Below are 12,867 nucleotides of genomic sequence, written 5' to 3'. Positions count from 1 at the left end.
AAGGCAGATGGGGCATGAAGTTATTTCTAGGAGTTGGACACATACCAAGTTTAGCTCAGTTCTGGGCATCTTTGAAATACCTATACAAACTTGTTCCTACATAGTAACTTGCAACTTTGAATGAGAATGTGCTTGCTTACAGCAACGTGCTATATGTTCTGAATGCTCGAATTGGGAATCTGTGTCAAAACTTTCTTAGGAATTATGTGATCCGTACTAGCTGGAAGTAAGGGAGGTGGGGCATGAAGTTATTTCTAGGAGTTGGAGACATACCAAGTTTAGCTCAGTTCTGGGCATCTTTGAAATACCTATACAAACTTGTTCCTACATAGTAACTTGCATCTTTGAATGAGAATGTGCTTGCTTACAGCAACGTGCTATATGTTCTGAATGCCCGAATTGGCAATCTGTGTCAAAACTTTGTTAGGAATTATGTGATCCGTACTAGCTGGAAGTAAGGGAGATGGGGCATGAAGTTATTTCTAGGAGTTGGACACATACCAAGTTTAGCTCAGTTCTGGGCATCTTTGAAATACCTATACAAACTTGTTCCTACATAGTAACTTGCAACTTTGAATGAAAATGTGCTTGCTTACAGCAACGTGCTATATGTTCTGAATGCCCGAATTGGGAATCTGTGTCAAAACTTTGTTAGGAATTATGTGATCCTTACTAGCTGGAAGTAAGGCAGATGGGGCATGAAGTTATTTCTAGGAGTTGGACACATACCAAGTTTAGCTCAGTTCTGGGCATCTTTGAAATACCTATACAAACTTGTTCCTACATAGTAACTTGCATCTTTGAATGAGAATCTGCTTGCTTACAGCAACGTGCTATATGTTCTGAATGCCCGAATTGGGAATCTGTGTCAAAACTTTGTTAGGAATTATGTGATCCGTACTTGCTTGAAGTAAGGCAGATGGGGCATGAAGTTATTTCTAGGAGTTGGACACATACCAAGTTTAGCTCAGTTCTGGGCATCTTTGAAATACCTATACAAACTTGTTCCTACATAGTAACTTGCAACTTTGAATGAGAATCTGCTTGCTTACAGCAACGTGCTATATGTTCTGAACGCCCGAATTGGGAATCTGTGTCAAAACTTTGTTAGGAATTATGTGATCCTTACTAGCTGGAAGTAAGGGAGATGGGGCATGAAGTTATTTCTAGGAGTTGGACACATACCAAGTTTAGCTCAGTTCTGGGCATCTTTGAAATACCTATACAAACTTGTTCCTACATAGTAACTTGCAACTTTGAATGAGAATGTGCTTGCTTACAGCAACGTGCTATATGTTCTGAATGCCCGAATTGGGAATCTGTGTCAAAACTTTGTTAGGAATTATGTGATCCGTACTAGCTGGAAGTAAGGCAGATGGGGCATGAAGTTATTTCTAGGAGTTGGACACATACCAAGTTTAGCTCAGTTCTGGGCATCTTTGAAATACCTATACAAACTTGTTCCTACATAGTAACTTGCAACTTTGAATGAGAATGTGCTTGCTTACAGCAACGTGCTATATGTTCTGAATGCCCGAATTGGGAATCTGTGTCAAAACTTTCTTAGGAATTATGTGATCCGTACTAGCTGGAAGTAAGGGAGGTGGGGCATGAAGTTATTTCTAGGAGTTGGAGACATACCAAGTTTAGCTCAGTTCTGGGCATCTTTGAAATACCTATACAAACTTGTTCCTACATAGTAACTTGCATCTTTGAATGAGAATGTGCTTGCTTACAGCAACGTGCTATATGTTCTGAATGCCCGAATTGGCAATCTGTGTCAAAACTTTGTTAGGAATTATGTGATCCGTACTAGCTGGAAGTAAGGGAGATGGGGCATGAAGTTATTTCTAGGAGTTGGACACATACCAAGTTTAGCTCAGTTCTGGTCATCTTTGAAATACCTATACAAACTTGTTCCTACATAGTAACTTGCATCTTTGAATGAGAATGTGCTTGCTTACAGCAACGTGCTATATGTTCTGAATGCCCGAATTGGGAATCTGTGTCAAAACTTTGTTAGGAATTATGTGATCCTTACTAGCTGGAAGTAAGGCAGATGGGGCATGAAGTTATTTCTAGGAGTTGGACACATACCAAGTTTAGCTCAGTTCTGGGCATCTTTGAAATACCTATACAAACTTGTTCCTACATAGTAACTTGCAACTTTGAATGAAAATGTGCTTGCTTACAGCAACGTGCTATATGTTCTGAATGCCCGAATTGGGAATCTGTGTCAAAACTTTGTTAGGAATTATGTGATCCTTACTAGCTGGAAGTAAGGCAGATGGGGCATGAAGTTATTTCTAGGAGTTGGACACATACCAAGTTTAGCTCAGTTCTGGGCATCTTTGAAATACCTATACAAACTTGTTCCTACATAGTAACTTGCATCTTTGAATGAGAATCTGCTTGCTTACAGCAACGTGCTATATGTTCTGAATGCCCGAATTGGGAATCTGTGTCAAAACTTTGTTAGGAATTATGTGATCCGTACTTGCTTGAAGTAAGGCAGATGGGGCATGAAGTTATTTCTAGGAGTTGGACACATACCAAGTTTAGCTCAGTTCTGGGCATCTTTGAAATACCTATACAAACTTGTTCCTACATAGTAACTTGCAACTTGAATGAGACTGTGCTTGCTTACAGCAACGTGCTATATGTTCTGAATGCCCGAATTGGGAATCTGTGTCAAAACTTTGTTAGGAATTATGTGATCCTTACTAGCTGGAAGTAAGGGAGATGGGGCATGAAGTTATTTCTAGGAGTTGGACACATACCAAGGTTATCTCAGTTCTGGGCATCTTTGAAATACCTATACAAACTTGTTCCTACATAGTAACTTGAATCTTTGAATGAGAATCTGCTTGCTTACAGCAACGTGCTATATGTTCTGAATGCCCGAATTGGGAATCTGTGTCAAAACTTTGTTAGGAATTATGTGATCCGTACTAGCTGGAAGTAAGGCAGATGGGGCATGAAGTTATTTCTAGGAGTTGGACACATACCAAGTTTAGCTCAGTTCTGGGCATCTTTGAAATACCTATACAAACTTGTTCCTACATAGTAACTTGCAACTTTGAATGACAATGTGCTTGCTTACAGCAACGTGCTATATGTTCTGAATGCCCGAATTGGGAATCTGTGTCAAAACTTTGTTAGGAATTATGTGATCCGTACTAGCTGGAAGTAAGGCAGATGGGGCATGAAGTTATTTCTTGGAGTTGGAGACATACCAAGTTTAGCTCAGTTCTGGGCATCTTTGAAATACCTATACAAACTTGTTCCTACATAGTAACTTGCATCTTTGAATGAGAATGTGCTTGCTTACAGCAACGTGCTATATGTTCTGAATGCCCTAATTGGCAATCTGTGTCAAAACTTTGTTAGGAATTATGTGATCCTTACTAGCTGGAAGTAAGGGAGATGGGGCATGAAGTTATTTCTAGGAGTTGGACACATACCAAGTTTAGCTCAGTTCTGGGCATCTTTGAAATACCTATACAAACTTGTTCCTACATAGTAACTTGAATCTTTGAATGAGAATCTGCTTGCTTACAGCAACGTGCTATATGTTCTGAATGCCCGAATTGGCAATCTGTGTCAAAACTTTGTTAGGAATTATGTGATCCTTACTAGCTGGAAGTAAGGCAGATGGGGCATGAAGTTATTTCTAGGAGTTGGACACATACCAAGTTTAGCTCAGTTCTGGGCATCTTTGAAATACCTATACAAACTTGTTCCTACATAGTAACTTGCAACTTTGAATGAGAATGTGCTTGCTTACAGCAACGTGCTATATGTTCTGAATGCCCGAATTGGGAATCTGTGTCAAAACTTTGTTAGGAATTATGTGATCCTTACTAGCTGGAAGTAAGGGAGATGGGGCATGAAGTTACTCCTAGGAGTTGGACACATACCAAGTTTAGCTCAGTTCTGGGCATCTTTGAAATACCTATACAAACTTGTTCCTACATAGTAACTTGCAACTTTGAATGAGAATGTGCTTGCTTACAGCAACGTGCTATATGTTCTGAATGCCCGAATTGGGAATCTGTGTCAAAACTTTGTTAGGAATTATGTGATCCGTACTAGCTGGAAGTAAGGCAGATGGGGCATGAAGTTATTTCTAGGAGTTGGACACATACCAAGTTTAGCTCAGTTCTGGGCATCTTTGAAATACCTATACAAACTTGTTCCTACATAGTAACTTGCAACTTTGAATGAGAATGTGCTTGCTTACAGCAACGTGCTATATGTTCTGAATGCCCGAATTGGGAATCTGTGTCAAAACTTTCTTAGGAATTATGTGATCCGTACTAGCTGGAAGTAAGGGAGGTGGGGCATGAAGTTATTTCTAGGAGTTGGAGACATACCAAGTTTAGCTCAGTTCTGGGCATCTTTGAAATACCTATACAAACTTGTTCCTACATAGTAACTTGCATCTTTGAATGAGAATGTGCTTGCTTACAGCAACGTGCTATATGTTCTGAATGCCCGAATTGGCAATCTGTGTCAAAACTTTGTTAGGAATTATGTGATCCGTACTAGCTGGAAGTAAGGGAGATGGGGCATGAAGTTATTTCTAGGAGTTGGACACATACCAAGTTTAGCTCAGTTCTGGTCATCTTTGAAATACCTATACAAACTTGTTCCTACATAGTAACTTGCATCTTTGAATGAGAATGTGCTTGCTTACAGCAACGTGCTATATGTTCTGAATGCCCGAATTGGGAATCTGTGTCAAAACTTTGTTAGGAATTATGTGATCCTTACTAGCTGGAAGTAAGGCAGATGGGGCATGAAGTTATTTCTAGGAGTTGGACACATACCAAGTTTAGCTCAGTTCTGGGCATCTTTGAAATACCTATACAAACTTGTTCCTACATAGTAACTTGCAACTTTGAATGAAAATGTGCTTGCTTACAGCAACGTGCTATATGTTCTGAATGCCCGAATTGGGAATCTGTGTCAAAACTTTGTTAGGAATTATGTGATCCTTACTAGCTGGAAGTAAGGCAGATGGGGCATGAAGTTATTTCTAGGAGTTGGACACATACCAAGTTTAGCTCAGTTCTGGGCATCTTTGAAATACCTATACAAACTTGTTCCTACATAGTAACTTGCATCTTTGAATGAGAATCTGCTTGCTTACAGCAACGTGCTATATGTTCTGAATGCCCGAATTGGGAATCTGTGTCAAAACTTTGTTAGGAATTATGTGATCCGTACTTGCTTGAAGTAAGGCAGATGGGGCATGAAGTTATTTCTAGGAGTTGGACACATACCAAGTTTAGCTCAGTTCTGGGCATCTTTGAAATACCTATACAAACTTGTTCCTACATAGTAACTTGAATCTTTGAATGAGAATCTGCTTGCTTACAGCAACGTGCTATATGTTCTGAATGCCCGAATTGGGAATCTGTGTCAAAACTTTGTTAGGAATTATGTGATCCTTACTAGCTGGAAGTAAGGGAGATGGGGCATGAAGTTATTTCTAGGAGTTGGACACATACCAAGGTTATCTCAGTTCTGGGCATCTTTGAAATACCTATACAAACTTGTTCCTACATAGTAACTTGAATCTTTGAATGAGAATCTGCTTGCTTACAGCAACGTGCTATATGTTCTGAATGCCCGAATTGGGAATCTGTGTCAAAACTTTGTTAGGAATTATGTGATCCGTACTAGCTGGAAGTAAGGCAGATGGGGCATGAAGTTATTTCTAGGAGTTGGACACATACCAAGTTTAGCTCAGTTCTGGGCATCTTTGAAATACCTATACAAACTTGTTCCTACATAGTAACTTGCAACTTTGAATGACAATGTGCTTGCTTACAGCAACGTGCTATATGTTCTGAATGCCCGAATTGGGAATCTGTGTCAAAACTTTGTTAGGAATTATGTGATCCGTACTAGCTGGAAGTAAGGCAGATGGGGCATGAAGTTATTTCTTGGAGTTGGAGACATACCAAGTTTAGCTCAGTTCTGGGCATCTTTGAAATACCTATACAAACTTGTTCCTACATAGTAACTTGCATCTTTGAATGAGAATGTGCTTGCTTACAGCAACGTGCTATATGTTCTGAATGCCCTAATTGGCAATCTGTGTCAAAACTTTGTTAGGAATTATGTGATCCTTACTAGCTGGAAGTAAGGGAGATGGGGCATGAAGTTATTTCTAGGAGTTGGACACATACCAAGTTTAGCTCAGTTCTGGGCATCTTTGAAATACCTATACAAACTTGTTCCTACATAGTAACTTGAATCTTTGAATGAGAATCTGCTTGCTTACAGCAACGTGCTATATGTTCTGAATGCCCGAATTGGCAATCTGTGTCAAAACTTTGTTAGGAATTATGTGATCCTTACTAGCTGGAAGTAAGGCAGATGGGGCATGAAGTTATTTCTAGGAGTTGGACACATACCAAGTTTAGCTCAGTTCTGGGCATCTTTGAAATACCTATACAAACTTGTTCCTACATAGTAACTTGCAACTTTGAATGAGAATGTGCTTGCTTACAGCAACGTGCTATATGTTCTGAATGCCCGAATTGGGAATCTGTGTCAAAACTTTGTTAGGAATTATGTGATCCTTACTAGCTGGAAGTAAGGGAGATGGGGCATGAAGTTACTCCTAGGAGTTGGACACATACCAAGTTTAGCTCAGTTCTGGGCATCTTTGAAATACCTATACAAACTTGTTCCTACATAGTAACTTGCAACTTTCAATGAGAATGTGCTTGCTTACAGCAACGTGCTATATGTTCTGAATGCCCGAATTGGGAATCTGTGTCAAAACTTTGTTAGGAATTATGTGATCCGTACTAGCTGGAATTAAGGCAGATGGGGCATGAAGTTATTTCTAGGAGTTGGACACATACCAAGTTTAGCTCAGTTCTGGGCATCTTTGAAATACCTATACAAACTTGTTCCTACATAGTAACTTGCAACTTTGAATGAGAATGTGCTTGCTTACAGCAACGTGCTATATGTTCTGAATGCCCGAATTGGGAATCTGTGTCAAAACTTTGTTAGGAATTATGTGATCCGTACTAGCTGGAAGTAAGGGAGGTGGGGCATGAAGTTATTTCTAGGAGTTGGAGACATACCAAGTTTAGCTCAGTTCTGGGCATCTTTGAAATACCTATACAAACTTGTTCCTACATAGTAACTTGCATCTTTGAATGAGAATGTGCTTGCTTACAGCAACGTGCTATATGTTCTGAATGCCCGAATTGGCAATCTGTGTCAAAACTTTGTTAGGAATTATGTGATCCGTACTAGCTGGAAGTAAGGGAGATGGGGCATGAAGTTATTTCTAGGAGTTGGACACATACCAAGTTTAGCTCAGTTCTGGTCATCTTTGAAATACCTATACAAACTTGTTCCTACATAGTAACTTGCATCTTTGAATGAGAATGTGCTTGCTTACAGCAACGTGCTATATGTTCTGAATGCCCGAATTGGGAATCTGTGTCAAAACTTTGTTAGGAATTATGTGATCCTTACTAGCTGGAAGTAAGGCAGATGGGGCATGAAGTTATTTCTAGGAGTTGGACACATACCAAGTTTAGCTCAGTTCTGGGCATCTTTGAAATACCTATACAAACTTGTTCCTACATAGTAACTTGCAACTTTGAATGAAAATGTGCTTGCTTACAGCAACGTGCTATATGTTCTGAATGCCCGAATTGGGAATCTGTGTCAAAACTTTGTTAGGAATTATGTGATCCTTACTAGCTGGAAGTAAGGCAGATGGGGCATGAAGTTATTTCTAGGAGTTGGACACATACCAAGTTTAGCTCAGTTCTGGGCATCTTTGAAATACCTATACAAACTTGTTCCTACATAGTAACTTGCATCTTTGAATGAGAATCTGCTTGCTTACAGCAACGTGCTATATGTTCTGAATGCCCGAATTGGGAATCTGTGTCAAAACTTTGTTAGGAATTATGTGATCCGTACTTGCTTGAAGTAAGGCAGATGGGGCATGAAGTTATTTCTAGGAGTTGGACACATACCAAGTTTAGCTCAGTTCTGGGCATCTTTGAAATACCTATACAAACTTGTTCCTACATAGTAACTTGCAACTTTGAATGAGAATCTGCTTGCTTACAGCAACGTGCTATATGTTCTGAACGCCCGAATTGGGAATCTGTGTCAAAACTTTGTTAGGAATTATGTGATCCTTACTAGCTGGAAGTAAGGGAGATGGGGCATGAAGTTATTTCTAGGAGTTGGACACATACCAAGTTTAGCTCAGTTCTGGGCATCTTTGAAATACCTATACAAACTTGTTCCTACATAGTAACTTGCAACTTGAATGAGACTGTGCTTGCTTACAGCAACGTGCTATATGTTCTGAATGCCCGAATTGGGAATCTGTGTCAAAACTTTGTTAGGAATTATGTGATCCTTACTAGCTGGAAGTAAGGGAGATGGGGCATGAAGTTATTTCTAGGAGTTGGACACATACCAAGGTTATCTCAGTTCTGGGCATCTTTGAAATACCTATACAAACTTGTTCCTACATAGTAACTTGAATCTTTGAATGAGAATCTGCTTGCTTACAGCAACGTGCTATATGTTCTGAATGCCCGAATTGGGAATCTGTGTCAAAACTTTGTTAGGAATTATGTGATCCTTACTAGCTGGAAGTAAGGGAGATGGGGCATGAAGTTATTTCTAGGAGTTGGACACATACCAAGGTTATCTCAGTTCTGGGCATCTTTGAAATACCTATACAAACTTGTTCCTACATAGTAACTTGAATCTTTGAATGAGAATCTGCTTGCTTACAGCAACGTGCTATATGTTCTGAATGCCCGAATTGGGAATCTGTGTCAAAACTTTGTTAGGAATTATGTGATCCTTACTAGCTGGAAGTAAGGGAGATGGGGCATGAAGTTATTTCTAGGAGTTGGACACATACCAAGTTTAGCTCAGTTCTGGGCATCTTTGAAATACCTATACAAACTTGTTCCTACATAGTACCTTGCAACTTTGAATGAGAATGTGCTTGCTTACAGCAACGTGCTATATGTTCTGAATGCCCGAATTGGGAATCTGTGTCAAAACTTTGTTAGGAATTATGTGATCCGTACTAGCTGGAAGTAAGGGAGATGGGGCATGAAGTTATTTCTTGGAGTTGGAGACATACCAAGTTTAGCTCAGTTCTGGGCATCTTTGAAATACCTATACAAACTTGTTCCTACATAGTAACTTGCATCTTTGAATGAGAATGTGCTTGCTTACAGCAACGTGCTATATGTTCTGAATGCCCGAATTGGCAATCTGTGTCAAAACTTTGTTAGGAATTATGTGATCCTTACTAGCTGGAAGTAAGGGAGATGGGGCATGAAGTTATTTCTAGGAGTTGGACACATACCAAGTTTAGCTCAGTTCTGGGCATCTTTGAAATACCTATACAAACTTGTTCCTACATAGTAACTTGAATCTTTGAATGAGAATCTGCTTGCTTACAGCAACGTGCTATATGTTCTGAATGCCCGAATTGGCAATCTGTGTCAAAACTTTGTTAGGAATTATGTGATCCTTACTAGCTGGAAGTAAGGCAGATGGGGCATGAAGTTATTTCTAGGAGTTGGACACATACCAAGTTTAGCTCAGTTCTGGGCATCTTTGAAATACCTATAGAAACTTGTTCCTACATAGTAACTTGCAACTTTGAATGAGAATGTGCTTGCTTACAGCAACGTGCTATATGTTCTGAATGCCCGAATTGGGAATCTGTGTCAAAACTTTGTTAGGAATTATGTGATCCTTACTAGCTGGAAGTAAGGGAGATGGGGCATGAAGTTACTCCTAGGAGTTGGACACATACCAAGTTTAGCTCAGTTCTGGGCATCTTTGAAATACCTATACAAACTTGTTCCTACATAGTAACTTGCAACTTTGAATGAGAATGTGCTTGCTTACAGCAACGTGCTATATGTTCTGAATGCCCGAATTGGGAATCTGTGTCAAAACTTTGTTAGGAATTATGTGATCCGTACTAGCTGGAAGTAAGGCAGATGGGGCATGAAGTTATTTCTAGGAGTTGGACACATACCAAGTTTAGCTCAGTTCTGGGCATCTTTGAAATACCTATACAAACTTGTTCCTACATAGTAACTTGCAACTTTGAATGAGAATGTGCTTGCTTACAGCAACGTGCTATATGTTCTGAATGCCCGGATTGGGAATCTGTGTCAAAACTTTCTTAGGAATTATGTGATCCGTACTAGCTGGAAGTAAGGCAGATGGGGCATGAAGTTATTTCTAGGAGTTGGACACATACCAAGTTTAGCTCAGTTCTGGGCATCTTTGAAATACCTATACAAACTTGTTCCTACATAGTAACTTGCAACTTTGAATGAGAATGTGCTTGCTTACCGCAACGTGCTATATGTTCTGAATGCCCGAATTGGGAATCTGTGTCAAAACTTTGTTAGGAATTATGTGATCCGTACTAGCTGGAAGTAAGGGAGATGGGGCATGAAGTTATTTCTTGGAGTTGGAGACATACCAAGTTTAGCTCAGTTCTGGGCATCTTTGAAATACCTATACAAACTTGTTCCTACATAGTAACTTGCATCTTTGAATGAGAATGTGCTTGCTTACAGCAACGTGCTATATGTTCTGAATGCCCGAATTGGCAATCTGTGTCAAAACTTTGTTAGGAATTATGTGATCCGTACTAGCTGGAAGTAAGGCAGATGGGGCATGAAGTTATTTCTAGGAGTTGGACACATACCAAGTTTAGCTCAGTTCTGGGCATCTTTGAAATACCTATACAAACTTGTTCCTACATAGTAACTTGCAACTTTGAATGAGAATGTGCTTGCTTACAGCAACGTGCTATATGTTCTGAATGCCCGAATTGGGAATCTGTGTCAAAACTTTGTTAGGAATTATGTGATCCGTACTAGCTGGAAGTAAGGGAGATGGGGCATGAAGTTATTTCTTGGAGTTGGACACATACCAAGTTTAGCTCAGTTCTGGGCATCTTTGAAATACCTATACAAACTTGTTCCTACATAGTAACTTGCAACTTTGAATGAAAATGTGCTTGCTTACAGCAACGTGCTATATGTTCTGAATGCCCGAATTGGGAATCTGTGTCAAAACTTTGTTAGGAATTATGTGATCCTTACTAGCTGGAAGTAAGGCAGATGGGGCATGAAGTTATTTCTAGGAGTTGGACACATACCAAGTTTAGCTCAGTTCTGGGCATCTTTGAAATACCTATACAAACTTGTTCCTACATAGTAACTTGCATCTTTGAATGAGAATCTGCTTGCTTACAGCAACGTGCTATATGTTCTGAATGCCCGAATTGGGAATCTGTGTCAAAACTTTGTTAGGAATTATGTGATCCTTACTAGCTGGAAGTAAGGGAGATGGGGCATGAAGTTATTTCTAGGAGTTGGACACATACCAAGTTTAGCTCAGTTCTGGGCATCTTTGAAATACCTATACAAACTTGTTCCTACATAGTAACTTGCAACTTTGAATGAGAATCTGCTTGCTTACAGCAACGTGCTATATGTTCTGAATGCCCGAATTGGCAATCTGTGTCAAAACTTTGTTAGGAATTATGTGATCCTTACTAGCTGGAAGTAAGGGAGATGGGGCATGAAGTTATTTCTAGGAGTTGGACACATACCAAGTTTAGCTCAGTTCTGGGCATCTTTGAAATACCTATACAAACTTGTTCCTACATAGTAACTTGCAACTTGAATGAGAATGTGCTTGCTTACAGCAACGTGCTATATGTTCTGAATGCCCGAATTGGGAATCTGTGTCAAAACTTTGTTAGGAATTATGTGATCCTTACTAGTTGGAAGTAAGGGAGATGGGGCATGAAGTTATTTCTAGGAGTTGGACACATACCAAGTTTAGCTCAGTTCTGGGCATCTTTGAAATACCTATACAAACTTGTTCTTACATAGTAACTTGCAACTTTGAATGAGAATCTGCTTGCTTACAGCAACGTGCTATATGTTCTGAATGCCCGAATTGGGAATCTGTGTCAAAACTTTGTTAGGAATTATGTGATCCTTACTAGCTGGAAGTAAGGGAGATGGGGCATGAAGTTATTTCTTGGAGTTGGAGACATACCAAGTTTAGCTCAGTTCTGGGCATCTTTGAAATACCTATACAAACTTGTTCCTACATAGTAACTTGCAACTTTGAATGAGAATGTGCTTGCTTGCAGCAACGTGCTATATGTTCTGAATGCCCGATTTGGGTATCTGTGTCAAAACTTTGTTAGGAATTATGTGATCCTTACTATCTGGAAGTAAGGGAGGTGGGGCATGAAGTTATTTCTAGGAGTTGGAGACATACCAAGTTTAGCTCAGTTCTGGGCATCTTTGAAATACCTATAGAAACTTGTTCCTACATAGTAACTTGCAACTTTGAATGAGAATGTGCTTGCTTACAGCAACGTGCTATATGTTCTGAATGCCCGAATTGGGAATCTGTGTCAAAACTTTGTTAGGAATTATGTGATCCTTACTAGCTGGAAGTAAGGGAGATGGGGCATGAAGTTACTCCTAGGAGTTGGACACATACCAAGTTTAGCTCAGTTCTGGGCATCTTTGAAATACCTATACAAACTTGTTCCTACATAGTAACTTGCAACTTTGAATGAGAATGTGCTTGCTTACAGCAACGTGCTATATGTTCTGAATGCCCGAATTGGGAATCTGTGTCAAAACTTTGTTAGGAATTATGTGATCTGTACTAGCTGGAAGTAAGGCAGATGGGGCATGAAGTTATTTCTAGGAGTTGGACACATACAAAGTTTAGCTCAGTTCTGGGCATCTTTGAAATACCTATACAAACTTGTTCCTACAT

Source organism: Diceros bicornis, chromosome 25, assembly GCF_020826845.1.
Source record: "Diceros bicornis minor isolate mBicDic1 chromosome 25, mDicBic1.mat.cur, whole genome shotgun sequence".
NCBI lineage: Eukaryota > Metazoa > Chordata > Mammalia > Perissodactyla > Rhinocerotidae > Diceros > Diceros bicornis.
This window is presented reverse-complemented; position numbering follows the sequence as displayed.